Here is a 12,401-nt window from a genome sequence, read left to right as displayed (position 1 = left end):
GTTGAGGTATGTTCTTCTAAACCTGCTTCGTTAAGTTTTTTTTTTTTTTTATCATGAATGGATGCTGTACTTTGTCAAATGCTTTTTCTGCATCTATTGAAATGATCATATGGCTCTCACCCTTTTTTTAAATTAATGTGTATCATGTTGATTGACTTGCGAATATTGAACCATGCTTGCAACCCAGGAGTAAATTCCTCTTGATTGTGGTGAGTGATTTTTTAAAATATATTGTTGGATTTGACTTGCTAGTATTTTATTGAGAATTTTGCATCCATATTCATTAAGGATATTGGCTGTAGTTCTTGTTTTTAGTGGAGTCTTTATCTGGTTTTGGGTTTGGGGTAATTCTGGCCTCAGAATAAATCTGGAAGTTTTCCTTCATTCAGAAAGTAACTCTTAAAAAAAGCAAAGAACACTTTACACTTCGGATGCTCTGAGGGCAGCTCCATTAACTTAGCTATAAGTAAATAAGCAGAAATTAAAACCAGCCCACCCACTCCTCCCTTCCTTTGATGGTGGAAGTATCTTCTTCGAGGTAACATTAATACATCTCTCTGTGCTCCAGACACCTGCAACCCCCTCTCAGGAACTTTGTGTGATTGACTATCTCTCTTCTTACATCTGCATATTTAATCTCTCCAAACTGGGTACATTACGTTAGGACTTAAACATGTTCTAGTTTCCCATTACTTTAAAAATCTTTTGCCATGGACGCATGGATGGTTCAGTAGATTAAGCGCCCATCTCTTGATTTTGGCTCATGACCTCCCAGTTTGTGGGTTCAAGCCTCGCGTCAGGCTCCACAATGACAATGCAGAGCCTGCTTGGGATTCTCGCTCTCTCATCCTCTGCCTCTCCTCCAGTTGTGCATGTGCACTCTCTCAAAATAAATTAAGAAAAAAATCTTTTGCCTTGGCCACATCTTTCTGTAATTACTACACTTTGTCCTATTCACACTTGTCTATATTCAGTCTTTACTTATTTGTCCTTTATTGATTACTAAACCTACCCAACCTACCATCCATCCTTAATGTATTATTTCCAACTAAGGTTAACAGTATTCATCATGTTGCTCTATGATATGTTCACTTTTTAAGACTTCATCATCTAATATGACCTCTAAAGAGCATTTAGAAGAACTGACTTTACCTTCCTCCTTGAGACACTGGTTTGTCTTGGTTTGGCAAAACTCCAGTCTTTCTGGTTTTCCTCTTACCTACTAAGACTCCTTTATTCAGCCTACCTTTAAATAGAGCAGGTCTAGGGGCGCCTGGGTGGCGCAGTCGGTTAAGCGTCCGACTTCAGCCAGGTCACGATCTCGCGGTCCGTGAGTTCGAGCCCCGCGTCAGGCTCTGGGCTGATGGCTCGGAGCCTGGAGCCTGTTTCCGATTCTGCGTCTCCCTCTCTCTCTGCCCCTCCCCCGTTCATGCTCTGTCTCTCTCTGTCCCCAAAAAAAAAAAAAAAAAAAAAAAAAATTAATTAAATAGAGCAGGACTTCATGGTCAGTAGCAGACATTCTCTTCTCACACCATCCACTTTCTCTCTGCAATGTTAGTTGCCTCCACAAGACCTACTGTAGTCTATCTACTGATGTTGCTAAAATTGTATCTTCATCCTGGACACCTCCTCTGGTCCAGAAGTGCAGCCTGTTCATCTGGATGTCTCAAACTCTATAAAGTTAACATGACAAAAACTGCAGCTACTGCCTCTTTCTTCCATCATAGACTCCTCTATGTTTTGTTTCTTATTAGATTCAAGCTAGTCAGTTTTTATAGGACCAACTAGCAAAATCTCATGGGCTTCATTCAGCAATTAAAATTGTAACTTCCTCTTTCTCTGAAAACTTGATTTCTAATACTGAAATGTTTGGGATTCCCTGCTTCTCTGATCACTTGGTTCAGTGACCTTGGTTCTATCATCATTTCTAGCCTAAGCACAAGAGTTCTGTAAATATTCTTCTTCTATTCCTCCCTTCCCTATGTTCCTATCCAAACATGCATCAAACATAAAATATTTAACTCTACATACCTCTGTGACCTTTTTCTTTTTTGTGTGTGGTCTTTTTTCTTTTTAAAAAACAAGGTTACTCTGTTGACTGTATATATATATATATATATATATATATATATATATATATATTTTTTTTTTTTTTTTTTAATCAAGCTTACTTTTCTCACATAAAAATATCCAAATACAAGCAGTATACTGCTGGTACAGCTATTTAAATAGGTCTCTGAGGAACCAGGATCTCCTTTTATACCATCCTTAGGCCATGGTTATCATTCTCAAGGCCACAGATGGCTCTTTCAGCTCTAGGAATGGAAAACTCGAAGGGAAAACAATGGAGAAGGTATAAAAGGTGAAGTGCAAAAGGCAAAGAGAAAAAGCTACATAGTCTGTTTCCAGTGATACTAGTTTTGATTCTCAAGATGAGGAAAATGGCTACACTTGGCTGCAAGGAGACTGCGAGGAGTTTTATAACTGGACATATTGCTAGTGTGAGCCAAAATAGGGTTATCAGTAGGAAAAGATGAGATGGATGTCTGACTGACTAGTAACAGTATCTGCCACAACAGGCCAGAAAGAAAATACCAATAAAGTAGTATCAGATACTCCAGCTACTCTAAATATAATGCAATTAACTTAGAAATCATTAAGAACATAACTGCAAACTTCAAATCATATTTTTAAAAAAAATTTTTTTTAACGTTTATTTATTTTCAAGACAGAGAGAGACAGAGCATGAATGGGGGAGGGTCAGAGAGAGAGAGGGAAACACAGAATCTGAAACAGGCTCCAGGCTCTGAGCCATCAGCCCAGAGCCCGACGCGGGGCTCGAACTCACAGACCGCGAGATCATGACCTGAGCCGAAGTCGGCCACTTAACCGACTGGGCCACCCAGGTGCCCCTTCAAATCATATTTTAAAAAGCATAGTTCTAAACCCATATAGATTCAAAAAGTTGTGATACATTTATACATTTAGAATTAAACTAACACAGACCAAAATGTATTACATTGCTGAAGAGGTATTTTAGAGGACTATATGTTTTACATGCTTATTTTGGATAACAAACACTGTAACAATGAGTTGGAGTTCACTTTAAGACAATGAAAAAAGCAATTCTACATTCATAACATTTATAGAGTTTCTCTCCCAGTATGAATTCTCTTGTGCATAGTAAGTGAACAACTCCAACTGAAGGCTTTTCCACATTGAATACATTCATAGGGTTTTTCACCAGTGTGAGTTCTCGTGTGTCTCCTAAGGCAAGAGGAAACACTGAAGGTCTTCCCACATTCGTTACATTGATAGGATTTCTCTCCAGTATGAGTTCTCACATGTATCCTAAGGGATGAGAAACCCTAAAAACGTTCCCACAGTCATTGGATTCATAGAGATTCTCTTGAGTGTGTATTTTCTTGTGAACTTTAAGGTGCGAGCTTGTTGTAAAGGCTTTTTCACAGCCACTGCATTCATAGTTTCTCCCTAGTGTGCATTCTCTTGTGCACTATATGATAACTTGTGCCAAAGGATTTTCCACAATGATTACATTCATAAGGTTTCTCTCTGGTGTGAGTTCGCACATGAACCTTAACAGATGTTTTCTGACTGAATGCTTTTCCACATTGATTACACTCATACACCCATGTGACTTGTGCAAAATTAGAATTTCTTTTGAATGCTTTCCCACATTGATTACATGATATTTCTTTTCACTAGGAGTTTGCTCTTGTTGCCTAAGGGATGGATAATGACAAAAAGCCTTGCTTTTATTACATTCATAGGGATTAAATTGTTATTTATAGGAAGCATATTATTATGTTTGAAGTGTATGCCATATTTGAAACATGCATACTCTTTTTGTGCTGTTTGAGTTTTTTCCAAGGTGTCACAGAGCTCTATCATATGTATGACTTTCACAGAGATTCCCCGTTTCTTGTAATTGTTTAAGATTGATTTTTTAAAAAAACATTTATTTATTTTGAGAGACAAAACATGAGCAGGTGAGGGGTGGAGAGAGAGAGAGACATACAGAATCTGGAACAGGCTCCAGGCTCTGAGCACAGAGCCTGATGCAGGGCTCAAACCCATGAACCATGAAATTATGACCTGAGCCTAAGTCGGACGTTTACCTGACTGAGCCACCCAGGCACCCCAAGATTGAATTATGTTCTTTTTAAAAATTTTTTTTCACATTTATTTTTGAGAGATAGAGAGAGACAGAGCACAAGTGGGGGAGGGGCAGACAGACAATGAGACAAAAAATTCGAAGCAGGCTCCAGGCTCTGAGCTGTCAGCATAGAGTCCAATGTGGGGCTTGATCTCACAAACCGTGAAATCATGATCTGAGCTGAAGTCAGATGCTTAACTGACTGAGCCACCCAGCCACCCCAGATTGAATTATATTTCAAACACTCAATACTAAGTAGCATTTATGGCAATGTTTCGTGAAGACTCTCTTGAAAAAAACAAGTTTTGATTTAAGTTTAGAGTTTTCCTCTAATTCATGATGGTCATAGAATCTCTCCTGAGATGCTGTTTTCTTTGGGTCACTTGCCTCATATTTCTCCCTGGGATCTTGCACTGTTTTCTGGTCTTATGGAATTCTTGGTCTTCAGTTAATGTGGAAGACCAGTCATCCATTATGAATCTTTCATTTTCACTGCACTGGAGGATTTTTCCTTACAAATATTCTGCTTAAGAGTGGAGTCTTTTAAGTTGAATCTACTAGACTGGATAGGTGCCTTAGAGAATTCGCTTTGTCATAGTTCATATATATATATATATATATATATATATATATTTTTTTTTTTTTTTTTTTTTTTTTTTTTTCTGAGACAGAGAGAGACAGAGCATGAGTGGAGGAGGGGTAGAGAGAGAGGGAAACACAGAATCCCAAGCAGGCTCCAGGCTCTGAGCTGTCAGCACAGAGTCTGATACGGGGCTCGAACCCACGAGTTGCGAGATCATGACCTGAGCCAAAGTCAGATGCTCAACTGACTGAGCCACCCAGGCGCCCCTCTTTCTCATAGTTCTTATCTCTTCTTTACCCAACAGGGAGATCACAGTAGGCTTCTGTAATTGATATTCCACTGAGATAAGATTTATATAGCTTCCCAACATCACATCTCTGTAAATTCTTCTCAGCAGAATCAAGCATCATCCACCCCTGGGTGAACTCCCCAGCCACACCCTTAAAGGTCACTGGTCCCTGTAACCACGTTGTGGGAAATCAAGCCATCATCCTTTCTTCCTCAGTGTTTCTCACATAGAAATAGAGTCCTGTGTCGACAGAGCCCTTATGGAGGACAGGGTAATGGCTGCCATCTTGAGAGTCTAAAAGTGATATCTGCTTGCACAACAGAGCAGAGAGATCAGGATATTTCTTGTTTCTCTGATCCAACCACAGCATGGATACATTTCACTGGGTATCCTCCCTGCAGCCAAAGAGGCAGGTTCAGGTGAAAGAAGAAAGGTGGAAACAGGGCTCCATAGGTGGCAAGGTAAAAAGAAAAATTGTAGACCCCCTCCACTACCCCAGCAGGGTTTGGCCAGCTTAAAATATTTTTTATTAATGTTTTTATTTATTTTTGAGACACAGAGAGATGCTCAAGTAACTGAGCCACCCAGGTGCCCTTAAAATCTTTACTAGGATTTGTAGTCACATGCAAAATAGTCATCGTGGTTTCTCTGGTTTCTCCTGGAGTCATCTGGTTTCTCCTGGAGACTATTTGTCAGTAATGGGTGGGAGAAGCATGCATTATTATTATTTTTTAAAGTTTTTCCATTTCTTTCAAGAGAGAGGGAGAAAGAACAGGGGAGGGGCAGAGGGAAAGAGAATCCCAGGCAGGTTCTGTGCTGTCAGCACAGAGTCTAATAAGGGGCTCGATCCCCCAAGCCACAAGATCATGACTTGAGCCAAAATCAAGAGTCAGACACTCAATTGACTGAGCTACTCACGTGCCCCAGGAGCATGCATTATTAAAAGAAAAAAGATTAAAACTAAAGAGAACCAGCTAAAAGAAGCATGGTTGTTTAATTTTGTGTGTACTTTTTAGTTACCTTCTGAAATGGAAAAATAATTTTCCTGTTAAACACAACTATTTTAGGTAGGCTTACTTTTCTACATATCACTGGATGTTTTTAACTGAATAACACACATGATCAACAACACTGATGATGTGGCTGCTACTCTACTCAGGAATTTTATTAAAGTTGTTAAAGGTAGATATGTGACTTTGAAACAAATGTTCATTTGTTTACCTCCAATTCAGTCTCTCTTCCCAAAGTCTGTATTTTCTCATGATAATTTATTCTATCTAGAAATTGAATGGGATCTACAAAGAAGCACAAACCATGATCCAAACGTTGGGAAGAAGGTCATAACAATGTTAATTAGATGGTATAACACTTTCCTAAATAATTTTTACAATAGCTTTAAAATAAATTAAAAAAAGGGGCGCCTGGGTGGCGCAGTCAGTTAAGCATCCAACTTCAGCCAGGTCACGATCTCACGGTCCGTGAGTTCGAGCCCCGCGTCGGGCTCTGGGCTGATGGCTCAGAGCCTGGAGCCTGTTTCCGATTCTGTGTCTCCCTCTCTCTCTGCCCCTCCCCCGTTCATGCTCTGTCTCTCTCTGTCCCCCAAAAAAAATAAATAAAAACGTTGAAAAATAAATAAATAAATAAAATAAATTAAAAAAAAAACCAGTGTGTATACAAAAAATTAGTGCTTAGAGAGACTTTAAGGATCACAACAAATCATGCAATAATTTATTAGGTTAATATTTTTACAAGTCTCACTTTTTGAAGATTAGATGATAATCTCCAAATGAGAGCCCCCATCTCAATACAATAGAGTTAAGCTTTAATGGGAAAAAATACAGAATTGGCATTTATTTTTATTTTATATTTTATTTTATTATTTTATTTATTTTATTTTTTAAAATTTTCATCCAAAGTAGTTAGCATATAGTGCAACAATGATTTCAGGAGTAGATTCCTTAGTGCCCCTTACCCATTTAGCCCATTCCCCCTCCCACAACCCCTCCAGTAACCCTCAGTTTATTCTCCATATTTATGAGTCTCTTCTGTTTTCTTCCCCTCCCTGTTTTTATATTATTTTTGTTTCCCTTCCTTTATGTTCACCTGTTTTGTCTTTCAAGTCCTCATATGAGTGAAGTCATATGATATTTGTCTTTCTCTGACTAATTTCACTTAACATAATACCCTCCATTTCCATCCACGTAGTTGCAAATGGCAAGATTTTATTCTTTTTGATTGCCGAGTAATTCTCCATTGTGTGTGTGTGTGTGTGTGTGTGTGTGTGTGTGTGTGTGTGTGTATATATATATATATATATATATATATATATATATATATACCACATCTTCTTTATCCATTCATCCATCGATGGACATTTGGACTCTTTCCATACTTTGGCTATTGTTGATAGTGCTGCTATAAACATTGGGGTACATGTGTCCCTTTGAAACAGCACACCTGTATCCCTTGGATAAATACCTAGTAGTGCAATTGCTGGGTCATAAGGTAGTTCTATTTTTAGTTTTTTGAGGAACCTCCATACTGTTTTCCAGAGTGGCTGCACCAGATTGCATTTCAAAAGCAATGCAAAAGAGATCCTCTTTCTTCGCATCCTCGCCAACATCTGTTGTTGCCTGAGTTGTTAACGTTAGCCATTCTGACAGGTGTAAGGTGGTATCTCTTTGTGGTTTTCATTTGTATTTCTCTGATGATGAGTGAAGTTGAGCATTTTTTCATGTGTCGGTTGGCCATCTGGATGTCTTCTCTGGAGAAGTGTCTATTCATGTCTTTTGCCCATTTCTTCACTGGATTATTTGTTTTTTGGGTGTTGAGTTCGATAAGTTGGCATTTTTATTTAGACAAATATCTTTGACAGGTAGATTCTATGTCCTTAAAACCAGAAAGGTCTGTCTCTTTGGGGTAAACCATATAGAAATAGATTTCCAGGGGCGCCTGGGTGGCGCAGTCGGTTAAGCGTCCGACTTCAGCCAGGTCACGATCTCGCGGTCCGTGAGTTCGAGCCCCGCGTCGGGCTCTGGGCTGATGGCTCAGAGCCTGGAGCCTGCTTCCAATTCTGTGTCTCCCTCTCTCTCTGCCCCTCCCCCGTTCATGCTCTGTCTCTCTCTGTCCCAAAAATAAATAAACGTTGAAAAAAAAATTAAAAAAAAAAATTAAAAAAAAAAGAAATAGATTTCCATCTGATTTGTTGATTCCTGTATTCCGAGTACCTAGAACATTTCCCAGCATATGGCAGACACTCAACAAATATTTATCGAATAAGCTGAATGAGTCCACAGCAATTAAGGTTTTGTGAAGGAGGTCCTCCCACCCCCCACCCCCCACCCCCATCCCACATCCATACCCTTCTTTCAGGAGCAAAACAAAATTAGAAAGTTATGTTTCCTGTTCAAAAAAGGAACTTACTTTGCCTTCTGGTTAAAGCTTTTTAAGTTAAGAATTGTACTCTGGACTTGCTCCTTAATTCCCCAAGTTTCATTTCTTTTCTAGTTACAGAACTAATAAGAAAAACTAAATGACTTTGGGGACAAACAGGAAAAAAATATTTGAATAAATGGAGACATTCATCATGATCATGGATCCAATATTATATTGGTTTCAATTTTTCTCTGACCAGAATTGAATTGTATTTTCATTAATCTATATATTCAACAGCGACTTCTTGAAATGAGCATCTGATTTTTTAAGGTTTTATAGGAAAACAAAGCTACATGAATAACAAGGCAATTATTAAAATAGTGCTTTGCCCCTACTATATTTCAAAATGTGTTATAAATCTCTAGTAACTTAAACATAATGATAAGGAGGCAATAATAAAAAGTAAAACAGTAACTTTAGAAACAGGTTGATGTGTAGCTGGCCGTTTCGTACATGATAAAGGCAGCAGTGTAAATCATGGGGGAAAAGGATGCACTAGTTATCAAAATGCTGTCAAGACAAATGACTATCTTTTTGAGAAAAGCGTAAATTCTACTTCACATATTTCCAGAGAGAGGGGAAGAGAGAGGAGACACAGAATCCAAAGCAGGCTCCAGGCTCTGAGTTGTCAGCACAGAGCCCAATGCAGGGCTTGAACCCATGAACTGCAAGATGATGACCTAAGCCAAAGTTGGATGCTCCACCTACTGAGCCACCCAGGTGCCCCAATTGTTTTAATTTTTAAAGGAGTTCTTATTATAGATAGATTCTGAAATATTTACAATATATCGTGTAAAAGGTCTGCTTCAAAATAGTGATGGATACCAGGGTGTTCATTATCTTTTTTTTTTTTTTTTTTCATTTATTTTGAGAGAGAGACAGGCTGAGGGAGAGACAGAATCACAAGTAGGCTCTACACTGTCAGCATAGACCCAATGTGGGGTTCAATCTCATGACTCTTGAGATCGTGACCTAAGATGAAATCAAGAGTCAGATTCTCAACAGTCTGAGCCACCCAGGTGCCCCATCATTACACTTTTTTTATGTTCTGAAATTTTCATAATATAAATCTAAAAATCATCAGAGAGAGATTTTACTCATAAAACATTAATAGGATGTATGAGTTATTATTTACATATAAAATCACAAATTAAGAGATCTTAAGAAATTTAAAATTATAACAGAAACCAAAAATAGGTAAAAAGGTTTAAAGATAAAGCTGAGGAACTTTTCCAGCAAGCAGACCTCCCAAAAGAGATAAGCAGTGAGAAAGAAAATGTAAGAAAATGATATGATCAATTTCAAAGGTTCAACACCAGATTATTCAGAGTTCCAGAAAGAAAAAAACAGGAGGAAGAGAGAAACAAATACAGGAGAAATTCCTAAAAACAGTGAAATATCTAAGCATTGGCCCATTGAAACGGGCAATTTCTTAAAGACTGGAACTAAACATATCATCATGAAAGCTTTGAATACCAAAAATAAGTTGATCTAAAAGTTCCAAGAGATGATAAACAGGTTACATACAAATCAGTAACAGGCATGACTTTTCAATGGTAACACTGTTCATTTTTTTTTTTAATGTTTATTTATTTTTGAGACAGAGACAGAGCATGAAAGGGGGAGGGTCAGAGAGAGAGGGAGACATAGAATCTGGAACCCAGGCTCGGAGCTGTCAGCACAGAGCCCGACGCAGGGCTCGAACTCACGGACTGTGAGATCATACCTGAGCCGAAGTTGGATGCTCAACCGACTGAGACACCCAGGCACCCCTGTTCTTTTTTTTTTTTTTTTTAAGTTTATTCATCCATCCTGAGAATGAGAGAACGCAAATGCCCGTGCGAGTGGGGAAGGAGCAGAGAGAGAGAGGGAGAGAGAGAATCCCAATCTGGCTCCCTACGGTTAGCTCGGAGCCCAGTGCAAGGCCTGACCCCACGAACCGTCAGATCATGATGTGAACCAAAACCAGGAGTTGGACATCCAACCAACTGAGTCACCCTGGCACCTCTTTATTGTTCCATTTCTATCTAGCTTTGCCTGCTTTCAAAATCCCGAGGGAAGGCAGGTTCTTACATCGACCACCTAAGACACATGCTGTGAGAAGCAACAGCCCCTCCCTATCCTCCCCACCACCTGCTCAGCGGCCACGTGAATACATCTCCATCCATGTTGGCCAGGCCGGCATCCAGTTGTACTGCCTGGAACAGGGCATCCCGCCCATTGGTCAGAACAATGGGGGAGGGGATGTGTCCTTCAACACCTTCTTCACTGAGATGGGTGCTGACAAGCATATGCCCAGGGCAGTGTTTGTAGACCAGGAAGCACTGGCACCTACCGCCGACTCTTCCACCCTGAGCAGCCCATCACAGACAGGGGAAGTGATCCCGATAACTATGCCTGAGGGCACTACACCATCAGCAAGGAGATCACTGACCTTGTCTTGGACTGAATTCAGAAACTGGCTGACTTGTGCACGAGTCTTTGGGGCCTCTTGGTTTTCCACAGCCATGGAGGGGGAACTGGTTCCAGGTTGACCTCCTGCTGACGCAACTCTCTGTCGAGTCTGACAAGAAGTCCAAGCGGGAATTCTCCATTTACCCAGCCTCCAGGTTTCCACAGCGGTAGTTGGGCCCAACTCCATCGTCACTACCCACACCACCTTGGAGCACTCTGATTGTGTCTTCATGGTAGACAATGAGGCCATCTAGGACATCTGGTGTAGCAACCTCGATATCGAACATCCAACCCACGCTAACCTAAATAGGCTGACGGGTCAAATTGTGTCTTCCATCACTGCTTCCTTCAGATTTGATGGAGCCCTGAATGTTGATCTGACAGATTCCAGACCAACCTGGGTGCTTCACCCCTGCGTCCACTTCCCTCTGGCCACGTACGCTCCTTTCATCTCTGCTGAGAAAGCCTACCACGAACAGCTTTAAAAAAAATTTTTTTTTAATGTTTATTTTTGAGAGACAGAGAGAGAGAGAGAGAGAGAGAGACAGAGCTCAAGAGGGGAAGGCCAGAGAGAGAGGGAGACACAGTATCTGAAGCAGGCTCCAGGCTCTGAGCCGTCAACACAGAGCCCGATGCAGGGCTTGAACTCACAAACCGCAAGATCATGACCTGAGCCGAAGTTGGACACTTACCTGAGCCACCCAGGCGCCCCTACCATGAACAGTTTTGAGCCAGCCAAGCAGACAGTGAAATGTGACCCTTGCCATGGTAAATACATGGCTTGCTGCCTGTTGTACTGTGGCCACGTGGTTCCCAAAGAGGTCAATGCTGCCACTGCCACCAGCAAGACCAAGCATACCGTGCCATTTGTGGACTGGTGCCCTACTGGCTTCAAAGTCGGCATTAATTACCAGCCTCCCACTGTGGTATCTGGTGGAGACCTGGCCAAAGTACAGCGAGCTGTGTGCACGGTGAGCAACACCACAGCCATTGCTGAGGCCTGGGCTCGCCTGGACCGCAAGTTTGGCCTGATGTATGCCAAGCGTGCCTTTGTTCACTGGTATGTGGGTGAGGGCATGGAGGGAGGAGAGTGTTCTGAGGCCCACGAGGACATGGCTGTCCTTGAGAGGGATTATGAGGAGGTTGGTGTGGATTCTGCCGAAGGAGAGGGTGAAGAAGAATACTAAAGTTAAAAAAGCCACAAACGTGCTGCTTTTACAGGGAAGCTTATTCTGTTCTACACATTGAAAAGTTGTGCTCTGATCAGTTAATTTCATATACAATTACTGACCTATGCTTTATTTATTTATTTAAAAAAAAATTTTTTTTTTCAACGTTTATTTATTTTTGGGACAGAGAGAGACAGAGCATGAACGGGCGAGGGGCAGAGAGAAAGGGAGACACAGAATCGGAAACAGGCTCCAGGCTCTGAGCCATCAGCCCAGAGCCCGACGCGGGGCTCG

At 40.7% G+C, this 12,401-nt stretch overlaps 1 pseudogene; it reads left to right on the top strand.

Moving 5' to 3' along the window:
• The first annotated feature begins 6,167 nt into the window (after positions 1-6,167).
• Positions 6,168-12,170, top strand: LOC101094958 (annotated as a pseudogene).
• Positions 12,171-12,401: the final 231 nt, after the last annotated feature.

Source organism: Felis catus, chromosome D3 (genome assembly GCF_018350175.1).
Source record: "Felis catus isolate Fca126 chromosome D3, F.catus_Fca126_mat1.0, whole genome shotgun sequence".
NCBI lineage: Eukaryota > Metazoa > Chordata > Mammalia > Carnivora > Felidae > Felis > Felis catus.
The sequence above is the reverse complement of the archived record's forward strand: the minus strand, read 5'-3'. Positions and strand labels throughout refer to the sequence as shown.